The 24,187-nt window shown below is 38.5% G+C and overlaps 1 non-coding gene across 1 annotated transcript; it reads right to left on the reverse strand.

Moving 5' to 3' along the window:
• Nucleotides 1-22,835: 22,835 nt before the first annotated feature.
• LOC131254462 (small nucleolar RNA R71) lies at nt 22,836-22,942 on the reverse strand. The gene has a single exon (XR_009175576.1). It is a non-coding gene; the product is annotated as a small nucleolar RNA R71 (small nucleolar RNA).
• Between the last annotated feature and the right edge of the window lie 1,245 nt (nt 22,943-24,187).

Consider the following 24,187-nt stretch of genomic DNA (forward strand, 5'->3'; position numbering starts at 1 on the left):
CCGGAGATTGGATCTCGGTTCATTGCGTTGGTGGCGTGCTGCGCAACAACTGGTATTGGAGCTATTGGTTTTAGTTCTATTAAGAACGATAACAGAAGAAGGGAAGACTAGAATTGAGAAGTTTGTTGATTCAAACTTTATCTTTTGGAAGATGCAGATGGAGGATTATCTGTATCAGAAAGACCTCTATATTCCTATAGGAGGAAAAGAGAAGAAACCAGAAGAGATGATAGATGATGAATGGTTTTTACTGGATTGGAAGGCTTTAGAAACGATTCGACTCTCTTTGTCTAAGAGCGTCGCCTTCAATATATCCAAGATGAAAACTACAAAAGAATTAATGAAAGCCCTATCCACCATGTATGAAAAACCCTCAGCGTCCAAAAAGGTTCATCTTATGAAACAACTATTCAACATGAAGATATCAGATGGTGGGAGCGTGGCTGAACATATAAATGAGTTCAATACAGTCATGAGCCAGTTGGAATCTGTTAGCATTGTTTTTTAGGATAAGGTCAGGGCATTATTAATCTTATCCAGTATGTCAGACAGTTAGGATGGTTTGGTGATTGCTGTGAGCAATTCTTCAGGGTCGACAAAGCTGAAATTTGATGATATGGTCAGTCTAATTCTCAGCGAATAATATAGAAAAAAGGCATCAGGAGTTTCAGGGGATTCAGGGAATGCTCTAAACGTTGAAGGAAGAGGAATATCGCTGAACAAATGAGGCAATAAACACGGATGTTATACGTCGAGAAAGAAGTCCAAGGGACCGAAAGACAAAGACGGGTGTTAGCATTGCGGGAAGAAGGGGCACATGAAACGTGATTGCATGGCGTTCAAGAAACAACAAAGAAGCTCTCAAGGTGGGAATGATTCAGTGAATCTATCTGAGGAGAGTGACACAGAGGCGTTAATCTTGTCTCTTGATGCGAGGAATGAGTCTTGGGTTATAGACTCGGGTGCTTCATTTCATGCCATTTCATGTAAGGAAGTTTTGCGTAATTATGTATTAGGTGACTTCGGGAGAGTCTACCTGGGTGATGATGAGCCGTGCAATATCGTTGGAAAGGGAGACGTTCATGTAAATCAGAAAGACGGAATGACTTTGAAGACATGTGCTGAGTTTGAAACGGAACTTGATCTCAGTGGGGCAGTTGACAGATACCTGTTATGTGACGACATTCACCAGTGATTCCTGGAAGATCGCAAAAGGTGCCTTGGTGATATCTCGAGGCAAAAAGGAAGGTACTTTGTACATGACTTCAAGATCGTATAGTTCACTCGTAGTCGCATCAACTTGAGTAAATGGGCAGTTATGGCATCAGAGTTGGGACATATGAGTGAGAAATAGATGAAAGTGCTATTGTCAAAAGGGAAGCTACCAGGGCTGAAGTCCATTGACTTGGAATTCTGCGAAGACTGCGTGTATGGCAAGTAGAAGAGGGTAAGTTTCAAGAAGACCGAACGCGCTCCAAAGATGCATCTGTTAGAACTTGTACACACTGATGTGTGGGGACTGACATAGGTATCATCTCTGGTGGTTCATGTTATTTTGTTTCCTTTATTTATGATGCTAGTAGAAAAGTGTGGATTTAGTTCTTAAAGCACGAATCTGATGTGTTTGATGTATTTAAGAAATGAAAAATAATGGTAGAAAACGAGATAGGTAAAATAGTAAAATGTCTTAGATCTGATAATGGGGGAGAATACTGTGATAAGAGATTTGAGGATTATTATGCAACAAATGGAATCAAACATCAAAAAACGATTTCAGGGACACCTCAGTAGAATGGTGTGGCTGAGCGCATTAACAGGACCATCCATAAGCATGCCAGGAGCATGATGTTACATGCAGGGTTACCCAAGACATTTTGGGCAGATGCTGTGAATATTGCCGCATATCTCATCAATACAAGTCCCTCAGCACCATTGGATGGTGGTCTACCAGAAGAAGCATGGACTGGGAAAGAAGTGAACCTTGTAAATCTCAGAGTATTTGGTTGCACTTCATATGTTCACATTGATGCAGAGCACAGAAATAAGCTGGATGTGAAGTACATGAGGTACACGTTTGTAAGCTACGGGTAGCATGATTTTGGCTACAGGTTTTGGGATGCAGAAAATAGAAAAATCATCAGAAGTAAGGACGTAGTCTTCAATGAAAAAGTGATGCATAAGGACAGTGTGCAGGAAAATAAAGCGAAGGAGAAAGAATTCGTAGAGTTAGAAGAGTTACTGGACACGAGTGTTACATCGCCACAGGATGATCATGCACAGGAGCATTATGAGGCAGAGCCGTATACACTGGTTGTGAGGAGCTCTACTTGGGAGAGGAGAACCACGGTCCAATACTCACCCTCCTTACATTATCTGGTGCTGATAGATAATGGTGAATCAGAGTGTTTTGAAGAGGCATTACAGTCGGATACATGGGTTAAGTGGGAGTAGGCAATGGATGATGACATGGACTTTCTTGAGTCTAATCGTACATGGGAGCTAGTCACTCTACTCAAGGGTAAGAAAGCTCTTCATAACAAGTGGGTTTACAGAATGAAGGAGGAGCATGATGGTTCGAAATGGTACAAGGTTAGACTAGTAGTGAAAGGGTTTTAACAAAAGGCGGGTATCGATTTCACTGAAATATTTTCACCGGCAGTGAAAATGTCTATGATTTGCATGGTATTGAGTATAATGGCTACAAAGGACTTAAATTTAGAGCAGCTAGATGTTAAGAAAGTCCTTTTTCATGGGGACCTTGAAGAAGAGATATATATGCATCAGCCGACAGGATACGTGGCAGTAGGAAAGGAGAACAAGGTGTGCAGACTAAAGAAGAGTTTATATGGCCTGAAGCAGGCCCCGAGGTAGTGGTACAAGAAGTTCGACAGTTTCATGTCGGAAAATAGTTTTAGGATATGTCATGTAGACCACTGCTGCTAGTTGAAGAAGTTTGATACATCGTACATCATCCTTCTTCTGTATGTTAATGATATGCTTATGGCTGGTTCAAGCATAAAGGACATCTCAGATCTCAAAAGACAACTATCTAGAGAATTTGCCATGAAGGATTTAGGAGTTGCAAAACAAATCCTAGGCATGAGGATAAAGCGTGACAGGAAAAATAAGAAAATAGTTTTATCACAAGCAGAGTACATAACCAAGGTACTTGATCGATTCATTATGGGTGGTGCTAAGTCGGTTAACACTCCATTAGCCAACCATTTCAAGCTTTCTAAGGAGCAATGTATAAAGACGTAGGAGGAACGAGACTACATGACTAAAGTCCCATACGCGTCAGCTATTGGGAGTTTCATGTATGCTATGGTTAGCACGAGACCAGACATTGCTCAAGCAGTAGGAGTTGTTAGTAGGTTCATGAACAACCTCAGGAAGGAACATTGGGAGGCTGTGAAGTATATTCTTATATACCTAGTGGGTACTAACGATGTAGGGTTGCGCTATGGTAGATCATAAATTAAGCTACAAGGTTACGTGGATTCAGATTTGGCAGGAGATATCGTAGCAGAAGAAGCATTACAGGTTATGTTTTTTTTCTGGGTAGTGCTGCAGTCAGTTAGGTCTATCAGTTACAGAAGATAGTATCTATCAGTATGATGGAAACAGAATATGTTGTAGCTATAGAAACGTGCAAGGAGATGGTGTGGATGCAAGGTTTCATGGAAGAGTTGGGTAAGAAGCAAGCAGATTGCAAGTTATATAGTGACAGTCAGAGTGTAATACACTTAGCTAAGAATTCGGCCTTTCATTGAAGGACCAAGTATATTTTCATCAGATATCACTTCATACGTTCACTACTGGAAGATGGATCGATTGCTCTGGAGAATATTTATACAAGTGAGAATTGTGCGGATATGCTGACCAAGGCAGTCACACGGGAGAAGCTGAAGCTCTGTTCAGCTTTAATTAGTTTTCAGGCTTGAAGACGGGGAGTTGGTACAATCCAGATGTAGAAGACGAAGGTTTATGGTGATGTGTCTCCAAGTGGGAGATTGTTGAGATGTGGAACCACATCAGGGGGCTACTCGACCAGTCGAGTGCTCTCTCGATCAGTCAAGTGGCCCACTCGACCAGTCGTGGACTGGCTCGACTCAAAGTCAAGTGAGCATCAGGTTTTGGGTTCCGAGGTGCTTGACCGGTCAAGCAGCCTGCTCGACCGGTCGAGGTTACGCAGATTCGTTTCTGGATTTGATGCGGACTGTGGATTTTTGAATTGGTTTTCATAGAGGTGCGAAAGGGAAGTTGCCTAAACTATAAATAAGTGTCCTTAGGGCTTTTCTAGTGTAATGGAAAATAATTCTAAGGTGTAGGCAAATGGTTTTCTCTGTACTTCCAAGGGAGAGGTTAGTATATTTTCTTGTAATATTCGTTTTTCTTCATAGTGGAAGTTTCCATCCGTAGTTTTTTTTTTTAATCCTTGTTGGGGTTTTTCCACGTATATCTTGTCTTGTGGTTTGTTTGGAATACTTTGATTCTTTTTCTAGTTTATATTTCTTTCTGTTTATCGTTTGTGGGTGAGACCGGAGATTGGATCTCGGTTCACTGTGTTGTTGGCGTGCTACGCAACAAACTCTTCTCCCTAAGTAATCCTATTTCTATTAGTATATTGTGTGCGTTGTATCACAATTTAGTGGGCCTACTGGTGTACCCAATCATATTATCCAAGCTTTAGTTAGATCTAGACCACTAATCAATAGGCCAACTTTATAGGATTCTTACATAGAGATCTTCGATTTTATGGGTGTTTTTAACTCGTGCAATTAAGAAACCTTCTGGAGAGAGAGAGAGAGAGAGAGAGAGAGAGAGAGAGAGAGAGAGAGAGAGAGAGAGGAGTGCTCCCCAGCAAACTATAGCGCAGTAGAACCACATGTGAGCTAAGATCTTCATCGTCTAAACAAACAACAGTGAATATGGAGCCTGATAACTCTATGGTTTGGAGAGAAAAATTCAGAGCGAGTCTCTTGTGACTCATGGCTCCACGACTCTTCCGTCATTCACTCCCTCCCCTCTCTTCTCTTCGGAATCGTCTACTACATTTGTTTGTGAGAGCCATTATTTTAGCCGTTCACACGGTGTGGCCCATCTGATTTTTGGATAGGTTGATTTTTGCATTTCCATTTCTTATGGAAATGGAATTGATGAAAGATACACGCCATGGTGGTACCATACGCAAACCAATGGTTGGCACCCATCCCCGTTGTTTCCTGTGGTGTGTCCCACCTAAGTTGTGGATCTCGCTGATTTTTTGCCCCAGATCCTAGAGTTGAGGACGGAAGTTGATGGATAGAGTAGATTTTACATATACAAATAGTGGGCGCCACAAACTTGGATGTTTTATACGGGCTGATTAAACATGCGTTGTAGAGGACTCCAGTCCCTCTCGCTCGCCCGTATTTCTCACCCACCTTTCAATCTACATGGATGGAATCCTCTGCAACACCTGTTTTATGCCGTGCGTAACACACCCAAGTATGCGGGGCCTACCATAGTGTATAGAGGTAAAATCCACTTCGTGTATCAGATTCTATCCTTGATGTAAGGATCTAAGGCCAAAACTCAGTTAGATCTACGAGATGAGCCTTGAATATCACAATGGGTCCGAAGAAAGTTTCAATGGTAGGCGTTGTCATCCACACTTTTCCCATGGTGGGGCCCACTTGATTTTGGATTGGGCTGATTTTTAGGCTCATGTCCTAACACGAGTATCCAAATGATGGATAGAGTGAATGTCAGACACACATCATGCTGGAATATGGACCACAGCTTTTTAATGGACGGGCTCCATGCAACAACTGCTGGAGTAAAGTTGCGTCCACAGGAGTGAGGAGGAAAACTCTGAACTGGATCCTCTAAAACACCCACTTTGCAACAGGCAAAAACACTCGAGCGCAATAGGGTCAACAAGTTGTATGTAGAGGTGGGCAACGATCCAGCTGGGGCCAAGTTAGCCCTGGTTTGGTTTGGCTCATAGTTGTACCACCTCAATTTGTGGATTGGCTCAGTTTGGGTTTCGGGCCAACCCACGCAGCCTGTGTTTGCTTTGCTCTAGAAAAATTAGTTGAGTCGGGATCGGTTTGGTCGAAAATTTTGAACCGAGCTGAGCTAAGTTCGAACAGGTGGCTGCTATTTTTTTGTTGTTGTTGGTTTAAATAGAACAGAATTTAAAAAGTTAAAAATAACACAAAAAGTACAAAAAGTATCTTACCATATGATGTTTAATATCCTCCAAAGAAAGAGTGCAACTTCTAAATAATTATCGCCGTTATCTTTGGGATTTCTTATGCTGAATCAGGGGTGGCCGGACAAGGGCTGTTGGATAGGGGTTTGAGTGGTGGGCAGTGGACAGCGTCAGCAAAACAGTACGACAAACAGACTGGGGCGACGTCGTTAAGCAAGGGGTTTTGATCTGAGAGAGAGAGAGAGAGAGAGAGAGAGAGAGAGGACACTGCATGATGAGAATGAGGTATACCAAATTCCACCGGTTCGGACCTTCTGTGATTATTTACAACTGGCGAGAACAAGTACACGTTCTTGCATGATTTTCCTAACCAACGCAAAAAGCATAGACTTTAAACCGAGGGTTATTCAGTTACTCCCTAAATTCCATAGACTTGATTTTAAAAGTTCATACTTACACCTAAAATAATTCGAAGAGATTTGAACTTCTCCTAAAAAGGTGATGAAACTTTTTTCTAGTGTTGGGAATGGTTCAAGGACTTATTTCTTACTTGCCCACACTATGGCTATGAGTTTGGCAGGTGATTAATTTTGTCTATGATTAACTAAGCTCAAACATGCACCAATTCGTATAAATGATGTGTAACGGTGAATTTATGAGCTAGGATCCAGAAGATGCCTGGGACTACTTTGACATACTAGCTGAAAATGTCCAATCATGGAACACATCTAACCAAACTAGTAATCCCAAGGCAGTGCCAAGAGATTAGGGAATACATGTGCTCAAAGAGAAGGACAATGTTAGTGAAAGGTTGACGGATTTCACAAGAAATATTAAGGCCATGGAATGTAGGAAGGAAGCGATCGTTAAAACTGCATGTGGTATTTGAGTGATATTCAACTAACTAAAAAATGTTCTACAATCCTTGCATTTTAGGAGGTGTTGCATGCTTAAGTGAATGTTATGAACGCATATCAAAGCCCCTTTAATACACCCAATTCTAACATGTACGCTCCCCATTAGCGGAATCATACAAATCTCAGTTGGAGGAATGGACCAACTACGAGTGCACCCAATAATCCCCAATGGCCATCTACTGGACCCCCACCAAAGAGAACCCTTGAGGATATGTTGAATACATTCATATAAGGAAAATTTTAATGCAATCATAACACTATGCAGGCCAACAATGAACTTATAACTTCGATTGCAAGAATTGAAACTCATCTAAGTGTTAGGAAAAAATAGACATTTGTGGTCTAACCTCAACCTAACCCTAATGGACAATTTGAGATAAGTGATCCAAATTATTTAGCCTAATATGTGGAACATGTTAAATCTATCACCACCTTGAGAAGTTGTAAAGAGATTAACAATGAAATTCCTAAGAAGGTTAAAGAACCTGAGGAATCTAGATATTCGAAGGATGATGACGAATCTAACAATACTCCACATGACAAAGACAGGAGCATGAGCTTAAGCTTGTGGCTTCGTTTTCCCAACGTCTTGCCCCATTAAAGAAGCCAAGTGAAAATCGGGATATTTTAGAAGTCTTCCAAGAAGTCAAGATCAACATCTCCTTGTTGGATATGATTAGACAATTTCCATCTTATGCCAAATTCTTAAACGATCTATGTGCAGTAAAGCGTAAGTTGAGTGTACATAACAAAGCCTTCTGGACGAAATAACTAAGTGTGATTATTAATCAAAATACTCCCCAACAATACAAGGATCCTAAAAGTCCTATGATCTTATGTGTGATAGGAAACTTCTAGGTTGATAAGTCACTTATAGATCTTTAGGCAAGTGTTAATTTGATACCATACTTGGTATACGAGTAATTAGGACTTCGTGAGTTGAAACCCATTAAGATAATATTGCAATTGGTTGACTGCTTGACTAGGATACCAAGAGGAGTATGATTGAAGATGTGTTGGTCTAAGTTGATAGGTTCTACTACCTGGTAGACTTTTATTGTCTTGGACACACACCTTATTGTAAATGCAATCACTCAAATCTCAGTTATTTTAGGACGACCATTCATAGCTACCACTAATGTTATAATCAATTGCTGGAATAAAATCATGAAAATATCCTTTGAGAATATGACTTAAAAACTGAACATGTTTAATTTGTACAAACCACAACTGGATAAGGATGTAATCCATGAGGTTAATTTGATTGATACATTTGTGGATGATGAGTGTCTCCTGACTAAAATTCTCAAAACTCTATAAGTATGCTTTGCACGCTATGCAAATTTAGACGATCCTATTATTAAAATCATAGTGAATGCCTTATGGGATTGTACCCCGGTGCTTGACACTAATTGGGAAGAAATTATTTTGAAATGCCTCATTGCACAAATTCTAAATATTTACCGTTTAAGGTGAAGGATCAGGAATCTAAACCAAAGTCTGAAAGTTTGGATTTTATTGAAACTACATTTCTTACAGAGAATTTTTCTAATATACAATTATTTGTAGTCTCTTTTTCACCATGGTCTACAAATATTGAAATATATATATATATATATATATATATATATATATATATATATATATATATATATATATATATATATATATATATATTGCTGTAGGTGAATCATATATTCTTTAGACACCTCACGACAATATTTTTTTTTTTAATGAAGTTTGTAGATTTCCTTGGATGATCATGGTCCAAGATATCCAAACTTACAATAAAGTTCATTTATGGATGATCTTATTAAAAATCCTATTGAGAAATTTACCAAGATACTTTCCAATGGAGGAACCTATGCTTTTGAATGATCCTATTTATTCATGATTGATAGTTTAGGATTAGGAGTTTATTGCTTTCTTAGGATTATGTTACTTTATTAATTTATTTTAGTTGTTGAAACAACAACTGATAGGAATTTCGCACTGCACCTATATGTTGTCTTATTTTAAGTACTTTTCTTTTACTCCAGTATAATTTTGTTGCTCTCATGTTACTCTTCTTGCATATGTTTATATATTGAGGTTAATGTAAAATTCAGGTTAGCGGTAGGGTTTCCTTTGGATTTTTTTTTTAAAAAAAATTTGTGCTTAATTTTTAAACTTTCGAGCTAAAGATTTAAAATTTTGGCATTTTCTATGAATTTAAGTGATTTTGAAGATTATCCAGATATTAGAATGATAAGATACTTAATGTTGAGAATTTTTTAATTTTATATCTTAGTTATTTGATAGATTTCAAAGTTAAGTTTAAAATAATTAATCTTTGATTGGAAAGTTTAAACACTGATAATGTTATAAATTCACATGTCACATCTATACTACTATTGTGGGTTAAATATTGCATATTATCCCCCATTTATATCTTGGTTTTATGAACATGACAATGCTTAATGTTCTATTTTACTCATGTTTGTGTTGTAAGGTGAATTTAAGAGCTTGGATTGAAAAGTATACTAAAAGCATGGATTTGATGCTCAAGAATCACCAAGGCAAGGGATGGATCTCATGAGACCAAGATTGAAGAATTCACATGCTAGAGATACAAGAAAACCAAGTGAAGAATGGAGAGAATCAAAGATTTGAAGTGAAAGAAAAAGAATCCTCCAACCATCCTGAAAAAGCATGTTCTGAAACTGTGTGTCATTTTGTGAAATTGCACAGAGTGAAACTTATTTTGAGAAACTGCATAGACTGAAGTCTTGTAACGCCTCGAGTTTTCAGAACCCGAGTATATGACTCATTTTCCAAAAACCCCAGTGTTAACCTTTAAAGATAGTCAAATCCAAGTATTTTTTTTCTTTTCTTCTTCTTTCAGAGTTAGCAGTTTAGAGAAAGATGGATAATTAAACATAAAGGAAATTTTGCATTAAATTCAGAATATACGAGCGGATGCCCATAATAACCTATACAAACCAATGTCTTTGTAATAACAAATGCAAGAATTATATGATTTACAAAAGAGAAATAATAAAATGCTTATAATCTTGAGCTGCAAGATCGCGCAGCTACTGTAAGGCCCATATCGTAGTCCGTACCGTTCCTTAGACTCCCACAATCCTTACCATTGAATTCTGGTAACCCGCGACCTATAACCGAAATTTACGCGTGATCCTAAGTCACATCTCATATATTTGAGTTGACTCAACCCAAAATGTGTATCCTAGAGACCGCGTCGTCACTGTGGTTCCAACGCTGGGACTCACGCGCCGATGCGATACCTAGGCCAGGAGTTGTGGGCCTGTGTTTATTTCAAGGAAAACATCGCGCGTTGTAATTTCCAAGAGAATCTCTAGCACCTTTCATATCAATCAATCAAGTATAAGAAAGTACACAACCCATCTCTTTCTTACCAATAAAGATAAGCAACCCACACCCCACGCCACCTCACCCCCCATGAGTCAACTCTCTCTTACACACACCCATCCCTCTCTTATACCACTCATTCCTCTCATCCCATCCTTCTTACACAACACCACTCCTCTCTCATTTCACTCCATTCTCTATCATTTCCAAGCTTCCATAAGAGAAAAATTCTAAGGAGAGAAAAGAGAAGACCCACTTCCTACTCGCCCCCCACCCCCTCAATCTCATCATCCAATCCTCCAAAATCAATTCCAACCATTGAATCTCATCCCTTGGATCTCTAGAACTCATTAGTGGAAGAAGAAGTCCAAGATCTAAGGTGGGTGCGTCTCTAGGATTTGATTTGTGTTTTCTTACATGGATTTCATGATTTGAGGGCCCACATTCGGTGAGAGGATGGGGCCCCTCCCATAACTGCCCTCTCTCTCTATCCCTGATTGATGGCCCACCCTAACACTTAATTTTATCCACGCTGTCCATTTAATGGGCCTAACCGCTGTCCACAATGGCCCCACCTTGCTAAACTCCCTGCTATCCATTTGGACATGCGTGAGTGAAGGGAAATATCGAATATCAGCTTGGTTGGATGGTGGGCCATGCTTGTGTGGACCCACCTTAATGTATGTAGTATCTGGGTCGTCCATCTGATGGACGACCAGTAGCTACCACTGCTGTATTGACGTTAGTAGATTTGTGAGCCCCAAGTGATTTATGTATTTTGTTTCCACATTGTCTAGCTATCTGGACAGTGGAAGCCTCCGTGATGTATTCATTAATCCAAGTCATCCATTTGCCAGCTTCATGGTTGATGTACTGACGTCAGCAAATTTTGTGGGTCCCACGTAGCTCTTAGCTGCTATACCCACGTCAGCAAGTCTGGGCCCCGAACAGGTGGCATGTGTTATATCTACACCACCCATCTACTGGATGCTGGGCCAGCAGTCCAGCAGTGGATGGCTGTTGTTTGTGACGCCAGCAAGTTCTATGGGCCGGATCATGTGGTACGTGTTATATCCAAACCGTCCATCCCCGTGGCACACGTGATATATAGGCTTTATCTACACCATCCGTGCAATGGACCCCATCATGATATAAGTGTTTTATCTCTCACTGTCCAGCCTGCTAGACGGTAGAGTTACACCGTGATGTGTGCTGGATGCACACCGTCCATCTGTGGAGCCCCACACGTGATGTATATGCTTCATCCACACTGTCCACACGTGGATGTGGGGTCTGCACATGATGCATGTATTTTATAGCCACACTGTCCAGTGGTTTGAATGGTGGAGACCGCCACGATGTATGTGTTTTATATCCACGCCATCCGTCCATTTGCTGGATGGGTGGGGCCCACCTTGATGTATGTATTCTGTATCAGCACCATCTAGCACCCCTGGATGGTGGGACCCGCTGTGATATATATGTTTTATCCATCCATTCATTTATGCAGCCTGTCATGAAGTATGTATTTTATATTTGTGTCATTCATTTGATGAGGCCCAAGGTGATGTAATTGCAACCCATTTGGAACGTGTAGGGCCCACCTTAATGTGATGAATTTATGTCCCATTATGTTGCATATGAGGTCCATATGATGAGGCTTGTTATATTGTATATGAGGCCGATATGATGAGGCCAGATGTGTTGTATATGAGGCCCATATGATGAGGCCCAATGTCATGTACATGTGGCTCATATGATGAGGCCCAATGTGATGTATATATGGCCTATAAGATGAGGCCTATTATGATGTATGAGAGGCCCATTTGGTGAGGCCCAATGTGATGTATATGAAGCCTTTGTGTAAGGACATGGGCCCACTATATGTTTGGCTCTATGTAGGTCATTCCTTGGGAGCAATGTTGGTTAAATGTCTACATTGATGGGCAATGATTGTTAGATGTCCACATTGTAACTTTCCCTCAAGCCTTAGTTAGGCCCATTCTCATTCTCCCTTAGTGGGCTACCCCAAATTGATGGGCTCTCACTAATATTAGTATGACCCATCTCACCTTATTGGGCTAACCCCAAACCGTTGGGCCCCCGGGATCGTTAGACTCATTCTTGATATGAGTAGGCCGTCTAGGCCCATCCTTCATATGAGGAGAGTAAATCATCATCAAATACCATGCTTAGTATAGCTTCACGATCCATACCCATGCGCATCATATGTATGCTTGCTATGAGGAGTGATTGATCATATCACATGCCATTAGGCGGATTATTATGGGACTCATTGATAAGCGGAGTTGCCCTATATGAACACACAGTACGCGCATGATTGTTACATGATTGGATAAATGATTCATGCATCTCGCATTTATGTGATATGATTTCTATACACTGTAGCGACATCAGGGTCATAGCCTCCATTTGGACACCGAAAATACTGTTACTAGCATCAAGGCGTTATAGATGTCCCTGGGTGAAAATTCCTAAACCCAATGGTAACAGAGGGTGACTCCAACATCGAGACCAAGTGGATACATGAGCGTACGAGGGCCATATACCAGTAGGTCGCATCTCACAGTGTGTCGTGGTCGGTTGAAAGGGGTTGTGACCTTACCCACCTAAGTGAGGGGGCAATATCTAGGTTAAGTTTGACCAGCTTGAGAAATGGGTCCGTTATCGATGAGTCAGGCCCAATATTGGCAGGCGAATAGTGAGGTCTCTTCCACTTACCCAATTATGCGGTTAGATAGGGGCGACAAGCTGGCGTAGAGTCTACTAGACCTCGGTGATTATCCAGAGTGAGATCTATTCTGATATTTGATCCTCTAGTGATAAGCTGCATTGATATATGAATTCGGATGAGGATTAGCATGCTTGAGTTGCATCTCGCATTGCATGGCCTTGTTATAGCCGACATCATTCATGCCTTACATCATATGGCCTTGATATGGCCAATAGCATTCATGCCTTGCATCGCATAGCCTTGGTACAACTGATAGTATTCATGGATTTGCTAGCATATTCCTCATTACTTTGATATTGCATTCTAAGCACGCTTATATTGTGCATATACTCTCACCACCCTCTAAGCTTTTTATAAGCTTATGCATGATTGATGCGTGCAGATGATGCCAAGTCGCAACCGTAGCTTAGTAGGAGTAGAAGTGTGTAGTCGAGCTTTAGGAGTTTCTATTATTATTATCATTGTATTTCCCTTTTATGCGAATTGTACCTTAAAGTTTTTTTTTTATCATAGTGGATTTTGTAATGGTGTCTTGGTTATTGTTCGTGGGTTATGCTTATGGTTATGCTTGTTACGGAATAAATTCATATTAAAAAATCCTCCTTATAGGATCTGAGGATCAGAACCTGGTATATGGGCACTGGAAGCCGAGAATGGGGTATTACAGAGGCTGTCGGTGCCGAATTCGGTGATCAGGAATTTTGTGAGCTCGGTTTTCGAGTTCGGGGTGTGACAGCTTCTCCTGGTAGATACAACCATGCATCCCTGATATTTGTACCCTGGACATGAGTGTCTTCTAAGCCACCCGTGCTACCTGTACGGATATATATTTGGGTGAGTGACCAATTTAGTATGAATTCCCCTCAAAATTACGCATCGCTGCCTTAGCTAAGTATAGTTAAAAATAACAAAGCAATCAAAACAATACATGATGCAGTCTTTTTAAATGCGTGAATCCGTGAATGCACATTGACATGGGGAAGCTCATCTAGTCGGACTTGGGCTCGTCACACATGCATAAGAGTAGTCACCAGCGTAACATATCTCATACAGCATAGTGACTAAGTCAAATCGGTCCTTAGTGTAGCATATCTCGTACAACATAGTGACCAAGTCATCGTACATATCATGTACGTAGGTCAATAGTCGATGGTCTGAGAGCTAGCGAAACGATACCCCAATAAGCCTAAGGGCACATGCTACAACATCTAGAACTAGCCACCCTTCATCACCAATATACTATGAATGCATGATTAGCCAAACTATTATTATTTCAATTTCAACCAGCCAATTTAAGTAAACTCAAAGGTCACTACGGGAGGCTCGTCACCCATCCTAGGCTGATAGCTCGGATATAGTGTCCCATGACCACCATCCCTGGCTCATGAGGTTCTTTTATCTTATGATGTTTAATGGATGCCCATCGATCAATGGCCAATTAAATTCAATAAGTAGGGATTACTATCGCATATGTATAGGCCATCGAAGCCACGTAAGACAACCATCAAAACATGGGACAGATATTAAATTGCAATGGTAAAAGGATGCTTGGAACATTAAATCGAGATGACAAAGGGGTCAGGTAAGGTTAAATCATAGCGGTTAAAGCGGTCATTTCTAAGTTACTCAAGCCGTATGACCAATGGATGGTAAATCCCACATTAATGTTCCATGTCCCATGTAACCTCCAAGTCGAAGGTCCATTCCTTACCACACTCCATTTTATTGCATCCTAAGCATGGTTTCACATACACAAGAGGGATCACCCGCTAGTAAGTGTAGTGAATAGAGATCCATATTGACTCACAACAATCCATGAGAAAGCATATAGTTATGGCATGCTAGAGATAAGTTGATTCAAAATAATCGAAATAAGTCATGATAAGAACTATTAATTGAAATTCAAATGAAAACCATCATGTAAGTAGTTATTATATGAAATCATGGTTCACAACTGTCAACTATAATTCAAGTATAAGCCATGCCTTAAGAATTGATAAAAGATCGCATGCTATGAGATAACATCTGTGATTCTAATAAAGATTATTACTTAAAATAATTTTGAAATGGAAAGCTTAAGGTGAAGAAATCATCACCTTATATTTTGATTCACCAACTAATGTTGCTAGGAAGCGTAAGCACCCTTAGAATTGAATCCTACCATGGATTGTGAAGTTGTACATGAGATCAAGTTCCTACAAAGTATTTATGGTCAAGACTAATATAACCTAGGGTTTGGATTACTTGTTTTTAGGGTTTTGATGTAGAACTTAGGGTTTTATCCTAGAGTTTAGTCATAAACTTATATTCTGGGATTTAAATTATAGTTGGTGTATGATAAATTACAGTATTAATTTAATAATTAAAAATAATTATTAACATTAGTGTTATAATTAATATTAGCTAACATAGTAATAATAATCATTATGATGCTAATAAATGCTATGATCTACTATTAATGATTGTGCCTAAGAATGATAAATAAATGACTAATATTTAATAATGGTAATTTTGTTTGCAATGACTACTATTAGCATGGATAATATACTAATGGTTAATCCTACTTAATAGTCACAATTACCATTGAAATACTATTAATAACAATGACTTAAAATAATCTATTTTGGTGAGAAGAGTTGACTTATAATTTTACAGTTCAACTCCATGTGAATTAACGTGGCTTGGAGGCGAACATTGTCCCTTGACTCGAATCAAACTAAGTAGCACCCACACATTCTTCTTCCTCTTCTTTTCTCTCTTCTTCCTTTCTCCTTGCCCTCTACTCTCTCTAAAGTCCTACAAGTCCTAGATTCAAGCCAGGCCCGAGCTTGGTTGACAGCTCAACTGAGTTAACTCGGTTGGTGCAACCACTGCCCAGTCTCTCTCCCTCTCTACCTCTCTCCTTCTCTCTTCTTTTGCTCTCTCTTTCTTTCTCTCTCTTCCTATCTCTTTTCTTTCTTTTGCTGGAATATCCAGCCATACCTGGACCAGTCCCAAGCTTGACTCGACCCGACTTGACGTGGTGCAGCACCATCACTCGAATCCTCTCTCTCTCTCTCTCTCTCTCTCTCTCTCTCTCTCTCTCTCCCTTTCACTCTTCTTGTTCAGTTGCAACCAGCAACTCAGCCTGACACACCTAGATGCAATAGACTCACCCTGTGACTCGGGTGAGTCGAGTCAAGCCAGCACAATGAGCAACAACATCCTCTTGTTTTCTCGCTCTCTCTCTCTCTCTTATTTCTTCCTCTCCTCATTTCTTTCTTCCTTCTTCCTGAAGCTTGTGGAACTCTGGACTCATCCTGGAACCAACAAGCATGATGAGTCGAGCTCCTGACTTGATAACGCGACCTGACAGCGTGTCAGTGTGGCATAGCTCGAGTCGAGCTCTCCCTCTCTCCATCTCCCTCTGATTTTCTTCTTCTTCTTCTTCTTCTTCTTCTTCCTCTACCCTTCTCTTTTTCCTAGACTTTCATGAAGTTTAGGCTTAACCAAACAAGTTCGATCCGGACCAAACTCGGTGTGGCTTGAACGAGGAAGAAGCTCGAGCTTTAATGGCATTTTACAAACGACAAGGTGTTTCCTCAAAAGGAAGCTGGGGAATGGCTTAGATCAGCCCCTGGAAGCTTGTGGAAGAGGCCTTTAGACATTTCATGGATGTTTAAGTGGTGCGTTGGAGCTTGGGAGGAGACGGCGGGTCATTCTCGAGTAGCCGCAAGAATAGGGAGAGGAGGTGTGTTTGCTCGATTCTTCCCCTTTTCATTATTTACCCTAAATCTCTAGAGCCGTTGGATGAAAACGAATGGCCTGGATACTCGATTTTACCATAGATTTCAAATACCACTAGTGCAAAGAAAACCAGCCTGTTAGTTTTTCTCAAAAATCCTAAAACAAAACTAGGTCTAAATGGAGGGTAGAAATTCACTCGGGCAAATGGTCAAGATTGAGAAGGGAGTGCTGGAATGGATTTCCATCCTGACACCATAGAAATGAACTTTCTGTTTTCAGCAAAATAGTTGCACACAGGCAGGATTTCACCTAATATTGTGCATGTGCATGGGTGTCCTAGCATGGGAGGATTATCGGGGTTTGCTCAGCTCACTGCTTTGAACAAAATGGATGGTTTAGATCTCTTACATGGCCGCAGATGTTGGGCCACGATCAAAACTTCCGATGATCATCTTTACTAGATAGAAAAGGTGAAAGGAGAGAGACCTCCCTCTTGCGGGAAATCTTGGGTCAAACCCGCTGGTGGTCTAGTGCACCATGGATCCGCGTGAACTGTACACAGCACAACTAGGGTGGGGTCCATGATAGTGTTTAGATGAAATCCACTCCATCCATTAGGTTCTAGGGGTCCAATTAGTGCCCTTGACCAAAGATGGGGCAAATCCAAGGCCTAGTTGGGGCCTACAACTTGATTCGGGCCCTATTTATGGATTCTCACCGATCTAACGGTTGGACCATCCCGAATTTAAACATTAACAGTTAAAATGGTCCTAATGGCTATTTGTATGTCTTTCGTAATGGGTTATTAACTAAATACTAATATTAATGCTAATTTTTATTATTATTACTTTATTATAAACTATATATCGTTATCATTATTTATTTCACTTTATTACTATACTTATTATTATTATTATTATTTTATTCTTCACACATGCATGCATTTTTATTCATGTCATGGGTCCCACTCTGTAGGTAACCAAGATTACCCATCTGATGATTTTATACTATTTAAACATTAACTATTATCTTTATTGTTGTTATTATTTATTTATCTTCTCATTGTACCTATATTTAAAATGTGGGACTACTCATTATGTGTCATTTAGCTATATACCCTGATATTAGAATTACTTTACATTAAATTGGGTCACGCCACATGAATCTCTAGTTACCAAATGACAGTTTAGTGAGCATCCAAACAATCCAGCAATTGGATTGACCAACATTTAATTATCAATAACCCTTGGGATCCTAAGAAGTGTTTAGGTGCGATCTGAGAGTTGGATACGAAACCAAATAATCTAATCTATGTTTTCAAATGATGGATCATCCTATGAGACATTGTAAACTTGGCGACAGTGGATTTCGTGATTCAGGATTGTAAATTCATAATGGTCGGCTAGATTTGTCCATCAATGAAGTTGGGATCCTAAGAAAATAGGTCTCTTTAGTCATATGATGATCCATCTTAGAAATCAACGGATATATAGCTTGATGTATGAAATGAGACTGCTTTTAACGGTCGGATTTAGGCTAGAATGCATGTGAATGTTTGCTTAAGCTAGGTTTACATTTATACTAATTTTAGTTACCTGGTAATACCCAAGTACTAAAAAGTATAGGGTGTTACAAGTCTATTTTATCAAACTGCGTAAATTTGAGGTGGTTTCTAAAGTTTTCCAACTATGTGCGAAAGTTGGAGTTCCACAATTATAAATAAGACTCCTTAGGATGTTCCTAGGCATCTTCTAGGGTTTAAGGAGTGGAACAAAATGGTGGAGAAGCCGTCACCAAGAGTTTTTCTTCTTCTTCCTTAGTTGTTTTCATGTTTTTCTTAAGAGACTTTGGTCCACTCATGTCCATGGTTGGCTAAACCTCTTAGCTAGGGTTAAGAGGTGAAGCTTATAACATGATGGGATATTTCTATTACTTTAATTCATGTTTATGTTGAACTCCATGGATTATAATTTGATATTTAAGGAATGCTTTCAGTTTTTAATGGTTTATTGTGACTCAAATTACAGTAAATGTGAAATAGCTTTGAGTATATTCTTTTCCTGATTTGAGATATTGAAATTAGTAAGTCTTGTTGTTCACCATCGTCCCTTGGGTAAGGAGGGTGATGGAACCTTCCTAATCTTCACAATTCCTACTTTAAGATTATGGGATTGGTAAATCCTGTTGTTTGTCATTGCCTCTTAGGCATGGTTTGGTGATGGAATCCCTGCCAATTATCATAGTTCTCCTTTATTGAGAATTAGGTCAATGGAAGTTCAGATTTGGTTTTATTAATATATTTTCCAATTGGATAGGATATGACTCCAATTCTAATTGTGTTACTTGAATCAAGTAAGAGGGCTCCCTAATCACTACAAGTGGATCCTTGACACCTTAGTTCCCACCTTTAAATTCTTAATTTTAATTACTCTATTTACAATTACTCTCTTAAATACTTTAAAATTAGTTTCATATATTCTTCTATTTAATTTTAGAACCATACAAGTTTTAGTCCTTGTGGATTCGACCTCGATCTTATCGAGAATATTACTACATCGCAACCCTACACTCGGGATTGTGAACAAGTTTTTAGCGTCGTTGCCGGGGATTGACGGTTGCATTTTCTAGATTTGATTAGTTTTAGAATTATGTTAATATTATGATTTTTCTACTTTCTATTTTTAGGTTAGAGTTTTTTTTAGAATTATTTTAGAAACAAACTTAGCTTTCTATTTCTAGGTCTAGAAACTTTTCTTCTTCTTTTTTTTTTTAATTTTTATTTTTTAAGAAGCTAATTCACTTTTTAATTCTAGGATAGAAAATTTCCTAATTTGTTTTTAGAAACTAACTTTTCTTTCTATTTCGAGATTTAGAAACTTTCCAAATTTGTTTTTAGAAACTAACTTTTCTTACTATTTCTAGATTTGGAAACTTTCCTAATTTGTTTTTAGAAACTATTTTTTTTTAGAAAACTAATTTGTTTTTAGGACTAACCTTTTATTTTATTTTTGGTTAGATTTTTTTCTGATTTATTTTTAGAAACTAACATTGTTTTCTGTTTTGTAGGATCCTAATGTAGAACTCTCCATACCGGTAAACTCCTTATAACTTCTCCTCTATTTGCTTTTCATATTGCTGTGGGAATTTTCTTTTATTCTATTTTAGGATTAGATTCAGAATTAGGGTTTCACCATGTATATGTAAGAGTGGGATGTTAATATGCTGAGCTAATTTTAGAGAATGTGAGAAATTGTGAAGGGTTGTCAGATGATTATGTCAGAAAACAACATGTCTCAAACTTTTTTTGGAAACATTATCGAGAATCAAACAGAATACATTGCTCCACTGGTTAAGAAGTCCTTATGCGATCATATTCAAGAGAACAATTACACTTGTTGAGGGTCAAATATTGTATATTATCCCTCATTTATATCTTGGTTTTATGAACATGATAATGCTTAATGTTTTATTTTACTCATGTTTGTGTTACAAGGTGAATTTAAGAGCTTGGATTGAAAAAGGTGCTAAAAGCATAGATTTGATACTCAAGAATCACCAAGGCAAGGGATGGATCTTAGGAGACTAAGAATGAAGAATTCACATGCCAAAGATCCAAGTAAACTAAGTGAGGAATGAAGAGAATTAAAGATTTGAAGTAAAGAAAATGAATCTTAAAATCATCCTGAAAAAGCATATTTTGAAACTCTGGATCATTTTGTGAAATTGCACAGAGCGAAGTCTATTTTGGAAAACTGCGCAAAGTGAAGTCTATTTTAGCAAACTGTGTAATTTGAGACGGTTTCTAGAGTTTTCTAACTTGGTGCAAAAGTTAAAGTTCCACAACTATAAATAGGACTCCTATAATGTTCCTAAGCATCTTCTAGGGTTTAAGGAGTGGAGCAAAAGGGTGGAGAAGCTATTGCCAAGAGTTTTTCTTCTTCTTCCTTAGTTGTTTTCATATTTTTCTTAAGAGATTTTAGTCCAATCATATCTATGATTGGCTAAACCTCTTAGCTAGGGTTAAGAGGTGAAGCTTATAGCATGATGGAATGTTTCTATTGCTTTGATTCATGTTTATGTTCAACTCCGTGGATTTTAATTTGATATTTAAGGAATACTTTCAGTTTTTAATGGCTTATTTTAACTCAAATTATAGTAGATGTGTAATAACATTGAGTATCTTCTTTTTCCTGATTTGAGATTGTGAAATTAGTAAATCCTGTTGTCCACCATCATCCCATGGGCATGGTAAGGTGATGGAATCCTTCCTAATCTTCCCAATTCTCCTGCTTTGAGATAATGGGATTGATAAATCCTTTTGTTTACCATCGTCTCATGGGCATGGTTTGGTGATGGAATCCTTGCCAATTATCATAGTTCTCCTTCATTGAGAATTAGGTAAATGAAAGTTTAGATTTGGTTTTATTAGTATATTTTCCAATTGGATAGGATAAGACTCCAATTCTAATTATGTTACTTAAATCAAGCAAGAGGGCTCCCTAATCACTACAAGTGGATCCTTGAAACCTTAGTTCCCACTTTTAAATTTTTAGTTTTAAATACTCTATTCATAATTACTCTCTCAAATACTTCAAAATTAGTTTCACATATTTTTCTAGTTCTACTCCTAGTTAATTTCAGAAACGTACAAGTTTCAGTCCCTGTGGATTCGACTTTGGTTTTATCGAGATTATATCTACATCACGACCCTACACTTGGAGTTCTGAACAAGTTTTTGGCACCATTGCCGAGGATTGAAGGTTGAGTTTTCTTGATTTGATTAGTTTTGGAATTAAGTTAAGATTAAGATATATTTACTTTCTATTTTTAAGTTAGGGTTCTTTCTAGTTTGTTTTTAGAAACTCACTTTTCTTTCTATGTCTAGAGTTTAAAACTTTACTAATTTTTTTAGAAACTAACTTTTCTTTCTATTTTTAAATTTAGAAACTTTCTTAATTTTTTTTTAGAAACTAACTTAGCTTTCTATTTCTAGGTTTAGAAACTTTCCTTTTCTGTTTTTAGAAACTAATGTACTTTCCTTTTTGTTAGAAACTAGTTTACTTTCTATTTTTAAAAACTTTCCTTTTAAAATTTTTTTTTTTTTGAAATAGGTTGCTTTCTTATTTCGTTTTTAGAAACTAGTTCATTTTCCATTTTTTTTTCTGCAGGATCCCACTATAGAAACTTCTAATTTGGTAACTTCTTTCTAAATTTCTCTTTTTCTATTTCTAGATTTCTATTTTCTTCTTTCTTTTTAGGTTTAGGTTATATTCTGAAATTGAGGGCTGAGAATGTTTCATGTCCATGTGGGTCTGTGATAACACTTGATGTCTCTTGAGTGAAGGAGGATTGGTTGAGGGATTATATATCCATCACAAGATTACACACCATCGAGATCTACAAAGTTAATTGAAGTTATAGCTGCTAATCAACTGGCCAATCAACCTCCAAATCCACCTCAACCTATGGTTGAGGAAATCCAGGATGAGAACGAGGTACATCAAGCACCCCGCCTCGTACTTCATGAGACTATTTACAACCGATGGGGGTGAGAACACCTTCGTACTTGGTTTTTCCAGAAAATAAAGGATATATGGATATCAAGCTAGGGGTGATCCAACTCCTTCCAAAGTTCCTTGGACTTAAATTTAAAAGTCCGTACCTACACTTAAAAGAGTTTGACAAGATTATAACCACTTTATATTTTCCTAACGTGTTTGAGGACACGGTTAGGCTGAAACTCATTCCTTTCTCCTTGAAAGAAAAAGCTAAGACGTGGTTGCACTCACTATGTCGCGATATATTGACACATGGAATAACATGATGAAGGAGTTCATAAATTTTTTTTCCATACCATAAGACGAACACTATCAGGAAGTCGATCATGAACTTTGCCCAAAAGGAAGATGAAACTTTTTTCCAATGTTGGGAGTGGTTCAAGGATCTTGTCAGTTCTTGCCCACAACATGGTTTTAAAACGTGGTGCATAACAAGTTTGTTTAATGACGAACTAACATCTTCCATGCGCCAATTTGTCGAGACAATGTGCAATGGGGAATTCGTGAACAAAAATGTCGATGAAGTGTGGGATTACTTTGATAAACTCACAGAAACCACACAATCATTGGACATCTCCTTAAGACTTAGCACCACATCTAAGCCTACTCAATCGAAGGAAAGGGGTGGAATATACTAGTTGAAGGAGAATAACGATATAAATGCTAAAGTGGCTAGTCTCTCAAGAAAATTTGAAGCCATGAAACTTAGGAAGGATAAGGCCATGGAAACTATTTGCGGTATTTGTGCTTGCAACATTCACACAACTAAAAATTGTCCAACCATACATATTTTTCAAGAGGTACTGAATGAGCAATCTAATGCCTTAAATAATTACCAAAGACCTTTTAGTGGATCTACTTCAAATACATACAATCCTAGTTAGAGGAATCATCTAAATTTCAGTTGGAGAAAGGGACAAACTGCTACTCCTCAAGGATTTCCTAATCAAATTCTAAATCAAGGGCAACCTCAAGTGGATCCGGTTCTTAAGCATCTTCAAAATCAAGAGCGTTTCAATCAGGGTATGCTACAAGCCTTTTAAGACCTTATAAAGGCCATACAAGGGCTTGAGACAAAAAATGCGATTGGGGAAAAGGGAAACCTTCCAACTCAACCTCTCCCCAATCCAAAACAGCAATATGAAGTCAGCGACCCAAGCTCTTCAAATCAAATAGAGCAAGCTAAGTCTATCACCACTCTTAGGAGCAAAAAATAATTGACAAATCTATTCTGGTAAGGGCTAAAAAGTCTAAGGACCTGAAAATAAATGAAACTGATAGACCTAGCAATACTCCACATGAGTTAGAACTGGAACTTCAAGGCAAGCCGATTGCTCCATTTCCCCAATGGTTGATTGCACAAAAACCTCGTTCTAACTCTCAGGACATTCTAGAGGCACTGAAACATGTGAAGGTCAACATTCAACTACTAGATGTCATTAAACAAATACCTACATATGCCAAAATTTTAAAAAACTTGTGTACGACCAACAGATAAGAAGATATTCAAAAGAAAATATTTTTAATAGAAAAAGTGAGTGCCATCCTAAAGAAATATGTGCCACAAAAGTACAAAGATCCTGGTAGCCCAACCATCACTTATGTAATTGGGAATTACTGGATTGAGCACGCACTTCTTGACTTAGGAGCGAGTGTAAAT

This window comes from Magnolia sinica, chromosome 8 (assembly GCF_029962835.1).
Source record: "Magnolia sinica isolate HGM2019 chromosome 8, MsV1, whole genome shotgun sequence".
Taxonomy (NCBI): Eukaryota; Viridiplantae; Streptophyta; class Magnoliopsida; order Magnoliales; family Magnoliaceae; genus Magnolia; species Magnolia sinica.